This window comes from Tamandua tetradactyla, chromosome 3 (genome assembly GCF_023851605.1).
Source record: "Tamandua tetradactyla isolate mTamTet1 chromosome 3, mTamTet1.pri, whole genome shotgun sequence".
NCBI lineage: Eukaryota > Metazoa > Chordata > Mammalia > Pilosa > Myrmecophagidae > Tamandua > Tamandua tetradactyla.
This window is the reverse complement of record NC_135329.1, coordinates 181,585,480-181,598,145: the sequence shown is the minus strand read 5'-3', so window position 1 is coordinate 181,598,145 and position 12,666 is coordinate 181,585,480. Positions and strand designations below refer to the sequence as shown.

General features: G+C 38.6%; 1 protein-coding gene across 7 annotated transcripts in view; it reads left to right on the top strand.

Moving 5' to 3' along the window:
* The first annotated feature begins 5,244 nt into the window (after positions 1-5,244).
* Positions 5,245-12,666, top strand: part of CMKLR2 (chemerin chemokine-like receptor 2) — a 99,265-nt gene continuing 91,843 nt past the window's right edge. For 3 of the 7 annotated variants that reach the window (XM_077154830.1, XM_077154829.1, XM_077154828.1), the window contains exon 1: positions 5,246-5,429. The gene's annotated coding sequence lies outside the window, so the exon portion shown is untranslated. Of the gene's footprint in view, positions 5,430-12,666 lie in introns of all 7 variants that reach the window. The other 4 variants (XM_077154827.1, XM_077154826.1, XM_077154825.1 and 1 more) reach the window with 2 other exon arrangements.

Sequence of the window (12,666 nt, the reverse complement as noted above, 5' to 3'; positions counted from 1 at the left end):
TGTAGAGATCACTCTTAGGTCTTTTGCATGTGGCTCCTCCATCTCCAAGCCAGGGACAGCACATTAAATCCTTCTCATGCTTAAAATCTTTGATAGCCTCTTCTACCAATCAGAGAAAACTCTGCTTTTAAAGGGATCATGTGATTACATTAGGGACACCCAGATAATCTCCCTTCCTTAAGGTCAACTGATTAGTAACTTTAATTATATCTGCAAAATTTCTTTTGCCATCTAGCATAATGTAATCATAGAACAACTGTAAAGCTAAGGTCATGGTGGCCATCTTAGAATGCTTCCCACCACAGCCACTGAGACATCAAAGTTTACCTGTTACAACAGCAGGTACTAACTACTTATTCTCATTAGTACAGTATACAACCAAGAATTATCAACATTTGAGGAAAATCCAGACCAAATTCAACCATCAGAAGTAATACAAAAGGCAACAGGGTATGCCAGTTTGAATCTGTGGGGTGGACCCCAGAAAAGCCATGTCCTTTATCCTCATTCAATATTGCTGGCTGGGAGCTGTCTGATTGTACCCAAGGAGATGTCACCCACCCAGCTGTGGGTGGTAGATTTTGATTACATGGCTTTCGTGGAGTTGTGTCCCCATGCATTTAAGGTGGGGTTACTTACTGGAGCCCTTTAAAAGGGAATCATTTTGGAAAGAACATAGGGCCCATGTAACCAGAGACCTTTGGACATAAAGAAGGAAAATGCCCCCAGGGGAGCTTCATGAAACAAGAAGCCAGGAGAGAAAGCTAGCAGATGCTGCCACATTCGCCATGTGCCTTTCCAGTTGAGAGAGAAATCCTGAATGTCATTAGCATTCTTGAACCAAGGTATCTTTCCCTGGATGCCTTAGATTGGACAATTCTATATCCTTGCTTTAGTTAAGATATTTTCACGGGCCTTAGAACTGTGGATTTGCAACTTATTAATTCCCCCTTTTAAAAGTCATTCTGCTTTTGGTATGTTGCATGCCAGCAGCTAGGGGATTGTGGGGATCCAGGACCTGGAAACCCCTCCATATTGAGAGCAGGTAATTTCACATAACTGTCTACATGATTGGGACAGACAATAAAGGTCATCAAAGCTACTCAGGGGGGAAAGAATATACAGATGTTATTGTAACCGAGAACTCCGAATTTAAGGAATGATTTTGATTACTGAATCATTATATAGATATTGCTTTTTTGTTTTCCGGTATATTGGAGTATACAGGGGGAAATAATCTCTAAATTTTAATCCAGCTGCCTTGCTCACTGATGATGACTGTATAGCCTTATCTTCTTCCCCTGTGATTGTAAAAACTTTGTGACTAAACTACACATGTACCCAGATATCCAATTTTTCAATTTTAGAGTCTTGTGATCACTAAAGACAGTCCCTAATGTTTATTAACGAAGGGTCTTGGGTCAGCCTAGAACTAACCCACCCCAAGTCCAAGGTTATCTTGATAATCAAGACTGGATCTAACCAAAGTGGGACCACCTGATATACATAGTAGCTTAGATTTTAACTTACAAATCACTTATACCTCATGCTGCCATTTTCTTACATGCGTTCCATGACTAAGCATGTGACCCATCTGAACATGCTCAATAATTAGATCATCCCTAATTACATCATCTAGGGCCCTTGTGCTCATTATCTAAAACCCTGTTACTGCAGATGTGGGAGATGGATTTTGGGCCAATAGGCCATCTGCTCTCCTACTACGTGCCTAGTAATAAACTCTTTCTCTCTCTGAAACCCTGGTACGTCAGGAATTGGTTATTGAGCCCTTCAAGTAAAAGACTCCTAAGCAAGGCACTGAAACTCCCCTCCCTTGATCATTGTTGGTAACAAACCACTGTTCAGGAAACCCTGCTGAAACTCTGTTCTTATATCCTTGTCCTAAATCCTTATAAGCCCTTGCACTCCCCCCACCCCCTTTGAGGAGCATTACCTTCCCTTTTCCACAGCTGGCCGCCACCGTGGAAGTTCTTCTACTATTCATATAGCTCTGTGAAAAAAAAAAAAAAAAAAAAAGACCACTTAAATGAAAAGTCAGTTAATGGATAGAGTGACCAATCATCCAGTTCACCAGGACTAAAGCATTTCTCAGAGCACAGGCCTTTCAGAGCTAAGGCCAGGAGCAAGTTGTTTACCCTATGATAAAGAGCAGCACCATAAAGAAAAAGACCATATGACAAAACACATCACAAACTAAATTGAAAGACCAAACAACCTGGGGAAATTATTTGCAACATAAATGAGATAGATGATTAATATCCAAACACAAGGCCACCACTCCTTCTTTAAGACATTTAACATCCATGGGTCAAAAAGTTGTCATAATATACTGATTTTTGTATGAACAATATTCTTTACTGCCATCTGCTGGAAATTTCTGATAGTAACTGTATAAATCTACTAAGTCCTATATAAACGATATCCTCTTAGATGTAGTATACAACTTGCACAGTAGTGTGTGGCAGTCCTGTCTAGACCAATGTTCCCACATCCTTTTATCATTACGGCATATATAAAGAATGTGGATGTTTGCAAGGCACACTGTGGAAATGGATTAGACTGCTCATACCCTGCAGTAACTGGCCCAATGGCTAAGGCTGCAATTAATCAAAACAGGACAACCAGGGGCCATCATAGGGCAATCATAAACTGTGTTACACAGAGTAGATGGCCTATTATTTTAGCAGAGATGTTAATGAGACCAGATATATGAAGAAAGGCCTGAAAACCAGGAAAGGGTAGAGAATTGAAATTGATGGCAACGGAGGAAGGTACAGAGACTGGGTGTATTTTGGTTTGGTTCCCCCCAAAACCATCCTCTGAGGAAAGGCTTGGTGTTGAACACAGGCAGTTTGTTTGGAAAGTATTGCCAGAAAGTACAAGTGAGGGCAGTGGGTAACATTTGAGACAGGGAAGAGAGAGAAGCCATCAAAGGGTATGTTGATGAGTGAGGGCCTGGGTGGCCAACTATGGCCTCCTAGGGACCCACTGAGGAGCTGTATAGAACACATTACAGAATTGTCCCACCAAGGCATCAGGAAGCTAGGTATTTACTTACTTCTCCTTGGTTGAGGGATGGCTCTGGGGTTATTAAATTCCCAGTCCTGGGCCTGAGGAAGCTCTTCTAGTGGTTGAGAAAGACTTGAGGCAGCCAGGCCCTCAGGGTCTTGATGTGGAATGCAGTGGCTGGTGAACCTAGGGACAAGCAGATCCCTCTGCAGTGAGATAAGAAGATTCTTTAAGGGAGGTTGAGCAATGTGGTGACATGAAAGCTTTCCTGGGTTCTAAAACTTCAGTCAATGCTGCCACATATATAGAGATCTTATGTGATGGCCTCTTTAAAAGAGGATCAGTAGAGAAGAGATGAGCAACAAGGATTGGGGTAGGAGATGGAGTGTTCAGTGGGAGCAGGAGCCACAAAGGATGGTGAAAGGTCAGGGTGCTCAAATGGAGCTTCAAAGCAGAGTATCTCAGTCTTCTTAGTATGTCATAGAAGTTAAGAGTGAAACAGTTGTCCCTGTTTTCACCTGCTACTGACTGCAGCTCATCTCCCAGGACACAGCGGTGCTGTCCAGGTTGCTAGGGCAGAAAGCAAAGGGGTGACAGACATCTGCCCTACTGTCTTCAGATCCCCTTGCTGCCAACGCTTACCCTCTTACCTTCTTTGACCCCAATCTGTAAACATCACTTCTTTCTTCTCTTAAGATAATTTCTGTTCCATGAGGCTCCTAACACAAAAAGGCCAACCCTCTGGCACACAGTGTAACCAAGAAATCAGGATTTAAGGGATGATTTGATTACTGAATCATTATATAGATATTCCTTTTTACTTCCTGGTATATTCGAGTATACAGAGGGAAATAATCTCTAAATTGTAATCCAGCTGCCTTGATCACTGATGATTGTATAGCCTTATCTTCTTCTCCTGTGATTGTAAAAACTTTGTGACTAAACTTCACTTGTACCCAGAATCCATGGCCTTTGTCCGTTAACATCATCCACCTCCCAGATCATGTCCAAGTAAGTTTGAATCCCAGGATGAGCTCAGTTTAGACCAGCAAGGATCTCTCTGCTAAGTTAGCAAAACTGCCAGAAGGGTAGATGGTATCAGCCCTCACAGTGGTTGGCTAATTGCTGCCTCCTGGCTGAAATACACCACAAATCAGCAGCTCCAGTTAGTGCTCCTAGACACAAACCCACGATAAGCCAGAAACAGCTGTTTTCCTGTCCATGGAAAATATTTCTGAAGACAAGGCCTGATTCTCTGAAGCATTAGCTAGGATGTGATATGCCATGGACAAAGTACTCACATCCCTTCACAATGGGTTCTCTGGAGGGAAAACTGAAGAGTGTTCCTATGAGGATAACAGCAGTACCTGAATAGTCTCCCCTTCATTAAGACAGGCAATATATTCCAGATCCTTCCTGCAGATGGATAAAGATTTCCTAATATTCCAACATGCTTGGTTCTCAGAGTTTCCAGGCCTGGATTGGGTCAAATTTCCAATCATTTGACTTTCCCTAATAGTGTTCTTTGAATATTTACCAAGTTGTCTATAGACTTCCTAAAGTTTGAAGTGTCTCATCCTGCAGTTGTCCAGCCCTAGTCCCAGCTCCAGCCCCTGCTCCAGCCTCTGACCCGACCCCAACCACAACTCCAGCTCCTGCCACAGTCTCAGACCTAGCCCTACCCAAACCTTCCTACTCTGATTCCATGGCCTGTAGGGCCACCTACTGCTACTGAAACCCATTTTAACTGGAAGGTATCATAGTGCTGGCAAAAGGGGGATCTATTTTTAGCTTTCATTCCTATGAAAGATACGTAAACTCTTCTCTGGAAACACAGAACAGTGGTTCTTAAATCTTAAATCTCGTATGTTATAGGAGCTCCCTCTTTTCTTCTTCCCTGTACCACAGACATGTTGGAGAAACACTTCTCCTTCAGAATGTTCCAAATCCTGCATGTGGCTGATTGTTTCCTCACAGAAACCTTTAACTTCTCCTCCATCCTCTGTATTTCCTGTAAAAAGTAAATTAGATATGTGCCAGCTTGAAATTGTTGTGTGTCCCAGAAAAGCCATGTTCATTAATCCTGATTCAGGATTGCTGGGTGGGGTTTTCTTGATTGCTTCCATGGAGGTGTGAGCCACCCAGTTGTGATGGTTCCCATGGAGATGTGTCTCCACCCATTCAAGGTGGGGTTACTTACTGGAGTACGTTAAGACGGAAGCATTTTGGAAAAAGCTTCAGCGTTCACACAGCCAGAGACCTGTGCAGATGAAGAAAGAAAACGCCCCTGGGGAAGCTGTTTGAAAGGAGAAGCTGAGGGAGAAAGTCAGCAGATGTCCCCACGTGTCTTCCCAGCTAACAGAGGTGTTCTGAACTGCATCAGCCTTTGTTAAGTGAAGGTAACCTGTTGTTGGTGTCTTAATTTGGATATTTTCATGGCCTTAGGACTGTAAACTTGTAGTGCAATAAATTCTCTTTTTAAAAACCATTCTGTTTCTGGTATATTGCATTCTGAAAGCTTTAGCAAACTGAAACAGATATAGACGCTTGACTAGATTTGGTTCTACCATTTATTTTATGTGAGAATATTCCACAGGTGGTGCTATGTGCTTTCTGCTGTATTGCATTAAAAGACACATAGTTTGTTCACCCTCAGTGATCCTAGGATTGAACAATGGGTTCAGATAGAGACAGCCTATAATTGTAACATTCCCCATCGTCCTTTAACCTAATTTTTAAAGCATCTGTTGAAGATAATCTCATAGGTCCTTTATGTTTTTAAGGTTGTAAAATGGTAATTTTCTAATTCTATCATTTTTCTTGACAATTATTAACTGGAATTATTCGGTAAAGAGGAACTTTCCTTTATTAACTTTTGGCTAATCTGTGTTGCAGTGTTTAGAGGAAATTATAAGAAAAATGCTTCTTTCCATATTTTCAGAGAAGCGAGATAAGGAAGAGCAGTGCCTTATCAATCTCCACATGGTGGCTATTGAGTTGGCCTTTTTAAGTATCATTATGAATTTATACATTATTATGTTTCGTACATGTTCCAACTATTATTTATCTTGATATCCCACACATAAAAAAAACAAATGTTCTTCTTAGGCCAGAGGGATTCCCTCAAGATAGTTTTATTCTTTTGACCTTGATCCCATAGTTTCATTGTTTCCCAAACTCAAATTGTAAATTTCTGGTCTTTTTTTTTTTTCAAGCGCTGGTAGCTTTTTGAAAAAAAAGGGGGGAGGTTATTTACCAGGGGTATTACCAGGGGCTACTGGTGCTCATTGCTATTGGGCTTTCACTGATTCTAGTCTTTCAGAGGACAGAGCCACAATATACATTTTGAAAAGAGAAAAATAAATTGCTTTTTTCTTTCTTTTCTTTCTATATATATATTTTATATTTTACAACAACAAAATGATAAAAAAAAAAAGTATAGGCAGCTATAGTAATATTTGATAAAATAAATTCCTGAAAGAAAAATTTGAAAATGTTTAGTAACATAGGTCACTGCTATTTGAAAAGAGAAAAATAAATTGCTTTTTTCTTTCTTTTCTTTGTATACATATATATGTGTGTTATATTTTACATGTATCCACATATATAAATATAAAGTTCATTCTTTTTATATCTATATTTATTTATGAGAACAAACAATATACTGAGAACCACCAAAAATGGATATCTTAGCTTAACCATAGGCACATTTAAATAAAGTATCCATATAATCATTTTAAAACCTGTGTTTGTGCGGTAAGTTTCATAAACCAATTTAAAATTAAGACAACAAGGAAAAATCTACAAATTCAGATAGCAAAGTTCTTAAATTCTAAATATTAAACACTAACATTTGATAGCAGTCAAAACTGTGAATGTTCTCAAAATATCAAGTAGAAAGTTATTACAAATATCTACTTTGCTATAGTGTCAAGCTATGTTACTAAACATTTTCCTGATTTCAGGAGAATATGAAGATACAAATATTTTTATAATTAACATATGAAAATCTTAACCACCTAAACTGGATATCTTAGTTAGCTTATCCATAGGCATATTTAAATAAAATATCTAAATAATCATTGTAAAGCCTGTTTGTACAATATGTTTCATAAACCAGTTTAAAATTAAAGCAAGGAAGGAAAAAATCTATAGATACAGATATCAGATATTAAACACTTTCTTAAATACCATTTGATTATCAAAACTGTGTGCATTCTCAAAATAGCAAGTAAAAAGTTATTACAAATATCAACTGCTATAGTAGTGACCTATGTTACTAAACATTTTTAAATTTTTTCTTTCAGGAATTTATTTTATCTAATATTACTATAGCTGCCTATACTTTTTTTTTTTTTTACCATTTTGTTGTTGTTGTTGTCAAATATAACATATACACACAAAGAAAAGAAAGAAAAAAGCAATAATTTTCAAAGCATACTTCAACAAGCAGCTACAGAACAGGTCCCAGAGTTTGTCATGGGCTACCATTCCCTCATCGCAGATTTTTCATTCTAGCTGATCCAAAACACTGGAGACCTTACCAGAGTCATAGTAATGTGTATACAGTATCTGTCTTTTTGTGTCTGACTTATTTCACTCAGCATTATGTCTACAAGGTTCATCCATGCTGTCATATGTTTCAGGATATTCTGTTGTCTAAATGCTGCATAATGTTCCATCATATGTGTATACCAAATTTTGTTTATCCACTCGTCTGTTGATGGGCACCCGGATTGTTTCCATCTCTTGGCAATTGTGAATAGTGCCGCTATGAACATCAGTGTGAAAATGTCTGTTTGTGTCACACTGCCTCAACTCTTCTGGGCATATACTAAGTATTAGTATTGCCAGGTCAATACAATATTCAACATTTAGTTTTTACTAAACATTAAAACTCAGTATTTAGTTTTCTGAGGAATTGCCAAACTGACTTCCACGGCGGCTGAACCATTATACATTCCCACCAGCAGTGAAGTTAGTGAATAAGTGTTCCAATTTTTCCATATCCTCTCCAACATTTATAGTTTCCTATTTGTTTAACAGTAGCCATTCTTATGGGTGTGAGGTGATATCTTGTTGTTGTCATAATTTGCATCTCTCTTATAGCCAATGAAGATGAGCAGTTCTTCATGAGCTTTTAAGCCATCTGTATTTGCTCTTCAGAAAAGTGCCTGTTCATTTCCTCTGCCCATTTCATAATTGGGCTGTTTGTTCTTTTGTTATTGAGATCTATAACTTCTGTATGTACACAGGATATCAAGCCTTTAACTCACATGTGGTTCCCGAGTATTTCCTCCCATTGGGTTGGCTGCCTTTTCACCTTTTTAACAAAATCCTTTGAGACACAGAAATTCTTGAACTTAAGGAGTTCCCATTTGTCTATTTTTTCTTTCACAGCTTGTGCTTTAGGTGTAAAGTTTAGGAAGCTACCTCTTATTGCTACATCTGGAAGATGTTTCCCTACACTTCCTTCTAGAAGTTTTACGGTACTGGCTCTTTCATTTAGGTCTTTAATCCATTTTGAATTATTTTTTGTATAGGGTGTAAGGTAGGGATCCTCTTTCAATCTTTTGGCTATTGAAGTACAGTTCTCCCTTGCCCATTCATTGAAAAGACTATTCTCTCCTAGTTTAGTGGATTTGGAGACCTTATCAAAGATCAAATGTCCATAAATTTGGTGGTCAATCTCTATATGCTCGATTCTATTCCACTGATCAGTCCTTCTATCTTTGTGTCTGCACCGTGATGTTTTGACCACTGTGGCTTTATAGTAAGCTTTAAAGTCAGGAAGTGATGGTCCTCCCACTTCACTCTTCTTTTTCCAGGATATCTTTAGTTATTTGGGGTTTCTTTCCCTTCCGTATAAATTTGATAACCAGTTTTTCCAAGTCTTCAAAGTAGGTTGTTGGGATTTTTATTTGTATTGCATTGAATCTGTAGATCAATTTGGGTAGAATTGACATCTTGATGATATTCCCATTTGTCTATTTTTTCCTGTCCATGAGCATGGAATGTTTTTCCATCTATTTAAGTCATTTTTTATTTCTTTTAGCAATTTTTTTATAATTTTCTGTGTATAAGTTCTTGATATCCCCAGGTAGGCTTATTCCTTGATACCTGATTCTTCTGGTTGCTATTCTGAATGGAATTTTTTCCTTAGTTCTCACCTCAGATAGGTCATTGCTTGTGTATAGAAACATTACTAATTTTTATACATTAATCTTGTATCCTGGCCACTTTGTTGAATTTGTTTATTAACTCAAGTAATTTTGCTGCAGCTTTCTCAGCGTTTTCTAAGGACCATGTCACCTGCAAATAATGAAAGTTTTATTTCTTCCTTTCCTATTTGGATGCCTTTTATTTCTTTCTCCTGTCTAATTCCTCTAGCTAGTACTTCTAATACAATGTTGAATAATGGCCATAACAATGGGCATCCTTGTCTCATTCCTGATCTTAAGGGGAATGCTTTCAATTTCTCACCATTAAGTATAATGCTGGCTATGGGTTTTTCATATATGCCCTTTATGATACTGAGAAAGTTTCCTTCGATTCCTAACTTTTGAAGTGCTTTTATCAGGAAGGGATCCTGGATTTTGTTTAATGCTTTTTTCAGCATCAACCAATATGATCATGTGATTTCTCCCTTTTGACTTGTTAATATGCTGTATTATGTTGATCGATTTTCTTATGTTGAACCACTCTTGCATTTCTGGTATGAATCCCTCTTGGTCATGATGTATAATTTTTTTAATGTGGTGTTGGATACAATTTGCTAGTATTTTGTTAAGAATTTTAGCATCTGTGTTCATTAGGGAGACTAATCTTTTTTCTTTTCTTGTATCATCTTTATCTGATTTGGGTATTAGAGTGATGTTAGCTTCATAAAATGAGTTTGGCAATGTGTCTTTTTCCTCAAATTTTTGGAAGAGTTTGAGCAGGACTGGCGTTAGTTCTTTTTTAAATGTTTGATAAAATTCTCCTGTGAAGCCGTCTGATCCTGGGCTTTTCTGTGTGTGCATGGGAAGATTTTTGATAATGGATTGGATCTCTTTACCTGTAATTGGTTTGTTGAGATCTTCTATTTCTTCTTGAGTCAATATAGGTAATTTGTGTGTTTCTAGGAATTTTTTCATTTTTTCATTTTATCTAAGTTGTCTAGTTTATAGACATAAACTATAGGCATATAGTTGTTCACAATATTCTCTTATGATTTTAAAAATTTCTTCATGATGTGTGGCAACAAACCCCCTCTCATTTCTGATTTTGTTTATTTGTGTCATCTCTCTTTTTTTCTTTGTTAGTCTAGGTAGGGGACCATCAATTTTATTGATTTTTCTCCAAGGACCAGCTTTTAGTTTTGTTGATTCTTTCTATTGTTTTATTGTTCTCCAGTTTGTTTATTTCTGCTTTAGCCTTTGTTATTTCTCCTCTTTTAATTGCTTTGGATTAGTTTGCTGTTCTTTCTCTAAATTCTCCAGGTGAACAGTTAAATCCTCAAGTTTTTCTCTATTGTTTTTTAATATAGGCATTAGGGCAATAAATTTCCCTCTAAGCACTGCCTTTGCTGCATCCCGTAAGTTTTGATATGTTATATTCTCATTATCATTTATCTACAGGTAGTTACCAATTTCTCCAACAATTTCTTCCTTGACCCACTGATAATTTAAGAGTGTGTTGTTTAATCTCCATATATTGTGAAAGCTCTGGTTCTTTGGTGATTATTAATTTCCAACTTTATTCCATTGTGATCAGAGAAAGTGCTTCAGATAATTTCAATCTCATTAAATTTATAAAGACTTTGTGTCCCAGCATATGATTGATCCTGGACAATGTTCCATGTGCACTAGTGAAGAATGTATATCCTGGTGTTTTGGGGTGTGGTGATCTATATATGTCTATTAGATCTAGTTCATTCATCCCATTGTTTAGGTTCACTATTTCCTTGTTGATCCTCTATGTGGTTATTCCATCTATAGCGGAGAGTGGTGTATTGAAGCCTCCCACTATTAGTGCTGTCATGTCTTCAGCTCCATTCATTTTTTTCCGATATATGTCTCATGTACTTTGGAGCTCCTTGGTTGGGAGCATGCACACTTATGATCATTACTTCTTCTTGATTAATTGTCCCTTTTATTAATACGCAGTGTCCTTCTTTGTCTCTTATGATGTCTTTACATTTAAAGTCTATTTTGTCCGATATTAGTATAGCTACTCCTGCTTTCTTTTGGTTATAGCTTGCATAGAAGATCTTTTTTCCATCCTTTCACTTTCAATATAACTCCCCAGCAGGTGGTGACCATGAGTCTCCTCCTCCCTCAGCCCCGCTCTCCTGGCTGAACCAACAAGGATGGCCAACTTGGCTGGGGGTTTGCTCCTGACCAGGACAGCCGGTTGCGGGTCTCTCTCAGGGGGCCTGGGGAGCTCACCATTGCCAGAGGAATCAGTTGATTTGCAGCACTGGCAAGTCTGCCAGACACCTTGCCTGCAGGATGGCTACTCCTACACAAGGCCAGGTGATCACTCCCCTCCCCCCTCCATCCCCCCCACCCTGAGGCCCGGGACCCAAGTGAATGATCGGCCTGCAGCCGGTCTCCTTGCAAGTGCAGTCCACTCTGACCACGTGGGGAGGTTTCCCCACCCGACAGCTGTGCAGGATGGAGCCAAGGACTGTCAGCTCCCTCCTATTACACCTCCCCCATGCACCGCAGCCTGCCCGGTAGGGATCCTGGTCACTCAACACACTCATTCTCCCTATCTGATCCCTCTAATGTTCTCCCCAGAACTGCCTAAAGACCCTCCTTGTTTACTCACTCCCTGGGACCTGCAGTCCCAGTCATTTTCTCCCCATCCCCATCTTGTTTTATGGAACAGAAGTGAAGTCACTCTACTCCGCTCCGCCGTCTTTTTGGAAGTTCCAATTTTCACTTCATTCTTGTATTTCCAATTCAAAGTTAAGATTACAGAGTTTTTTCCTAACTTCCTTGATTTTTATAAATTATCCCTTTGCTTTTTTACTGACTATCTTGGTTCCTAATAATACTAACACAATTTCTTATTTCACTTTATTTTTCAATAAATAAAGCTTCCTAGCTGCTAGAACAAATAGCACACAATGGAATGGCTGAATAACTGGAATGTATTGGCTCACAGTTTCAAAAGCTAGAAGGCTTGCTTCTTGCTGGGTCTGTATCTTCTGGCAATCTTTGGAGGTCCTTGGCTTTTGTGTTACATGGCAATGTACATGGCAGTGTCTTCTTTGTCTTCCAGATTCCATTGACTTCCAGCTTTTAGCTGTTCCCCACAGTTTCTCTCTCCATTTGACTTTCACCCTACTTATAAAGGACTCTCAGTATTTGGATTAAAGCCCAACCTGGTTCAATCGGGCGCGCCTTAAGTAAAGTAACATCTTGAAGACATCCTATTAACAATTGATCCAGACCTACCAGACTGCTGAGCAAAACCAAAAACAAGCCCAAAATGGGGTACAATTATATAATAGTTTCCACATATGTAATAGTTTCCAAATAACAATTCCAATATTTCTACCAAAAATAACTACTGATGGGAATTTAAAATGTCATTGCAGTTCTTTTGTCCTTGTATTATATCCCACAAGGATATAAGTCAAAATGC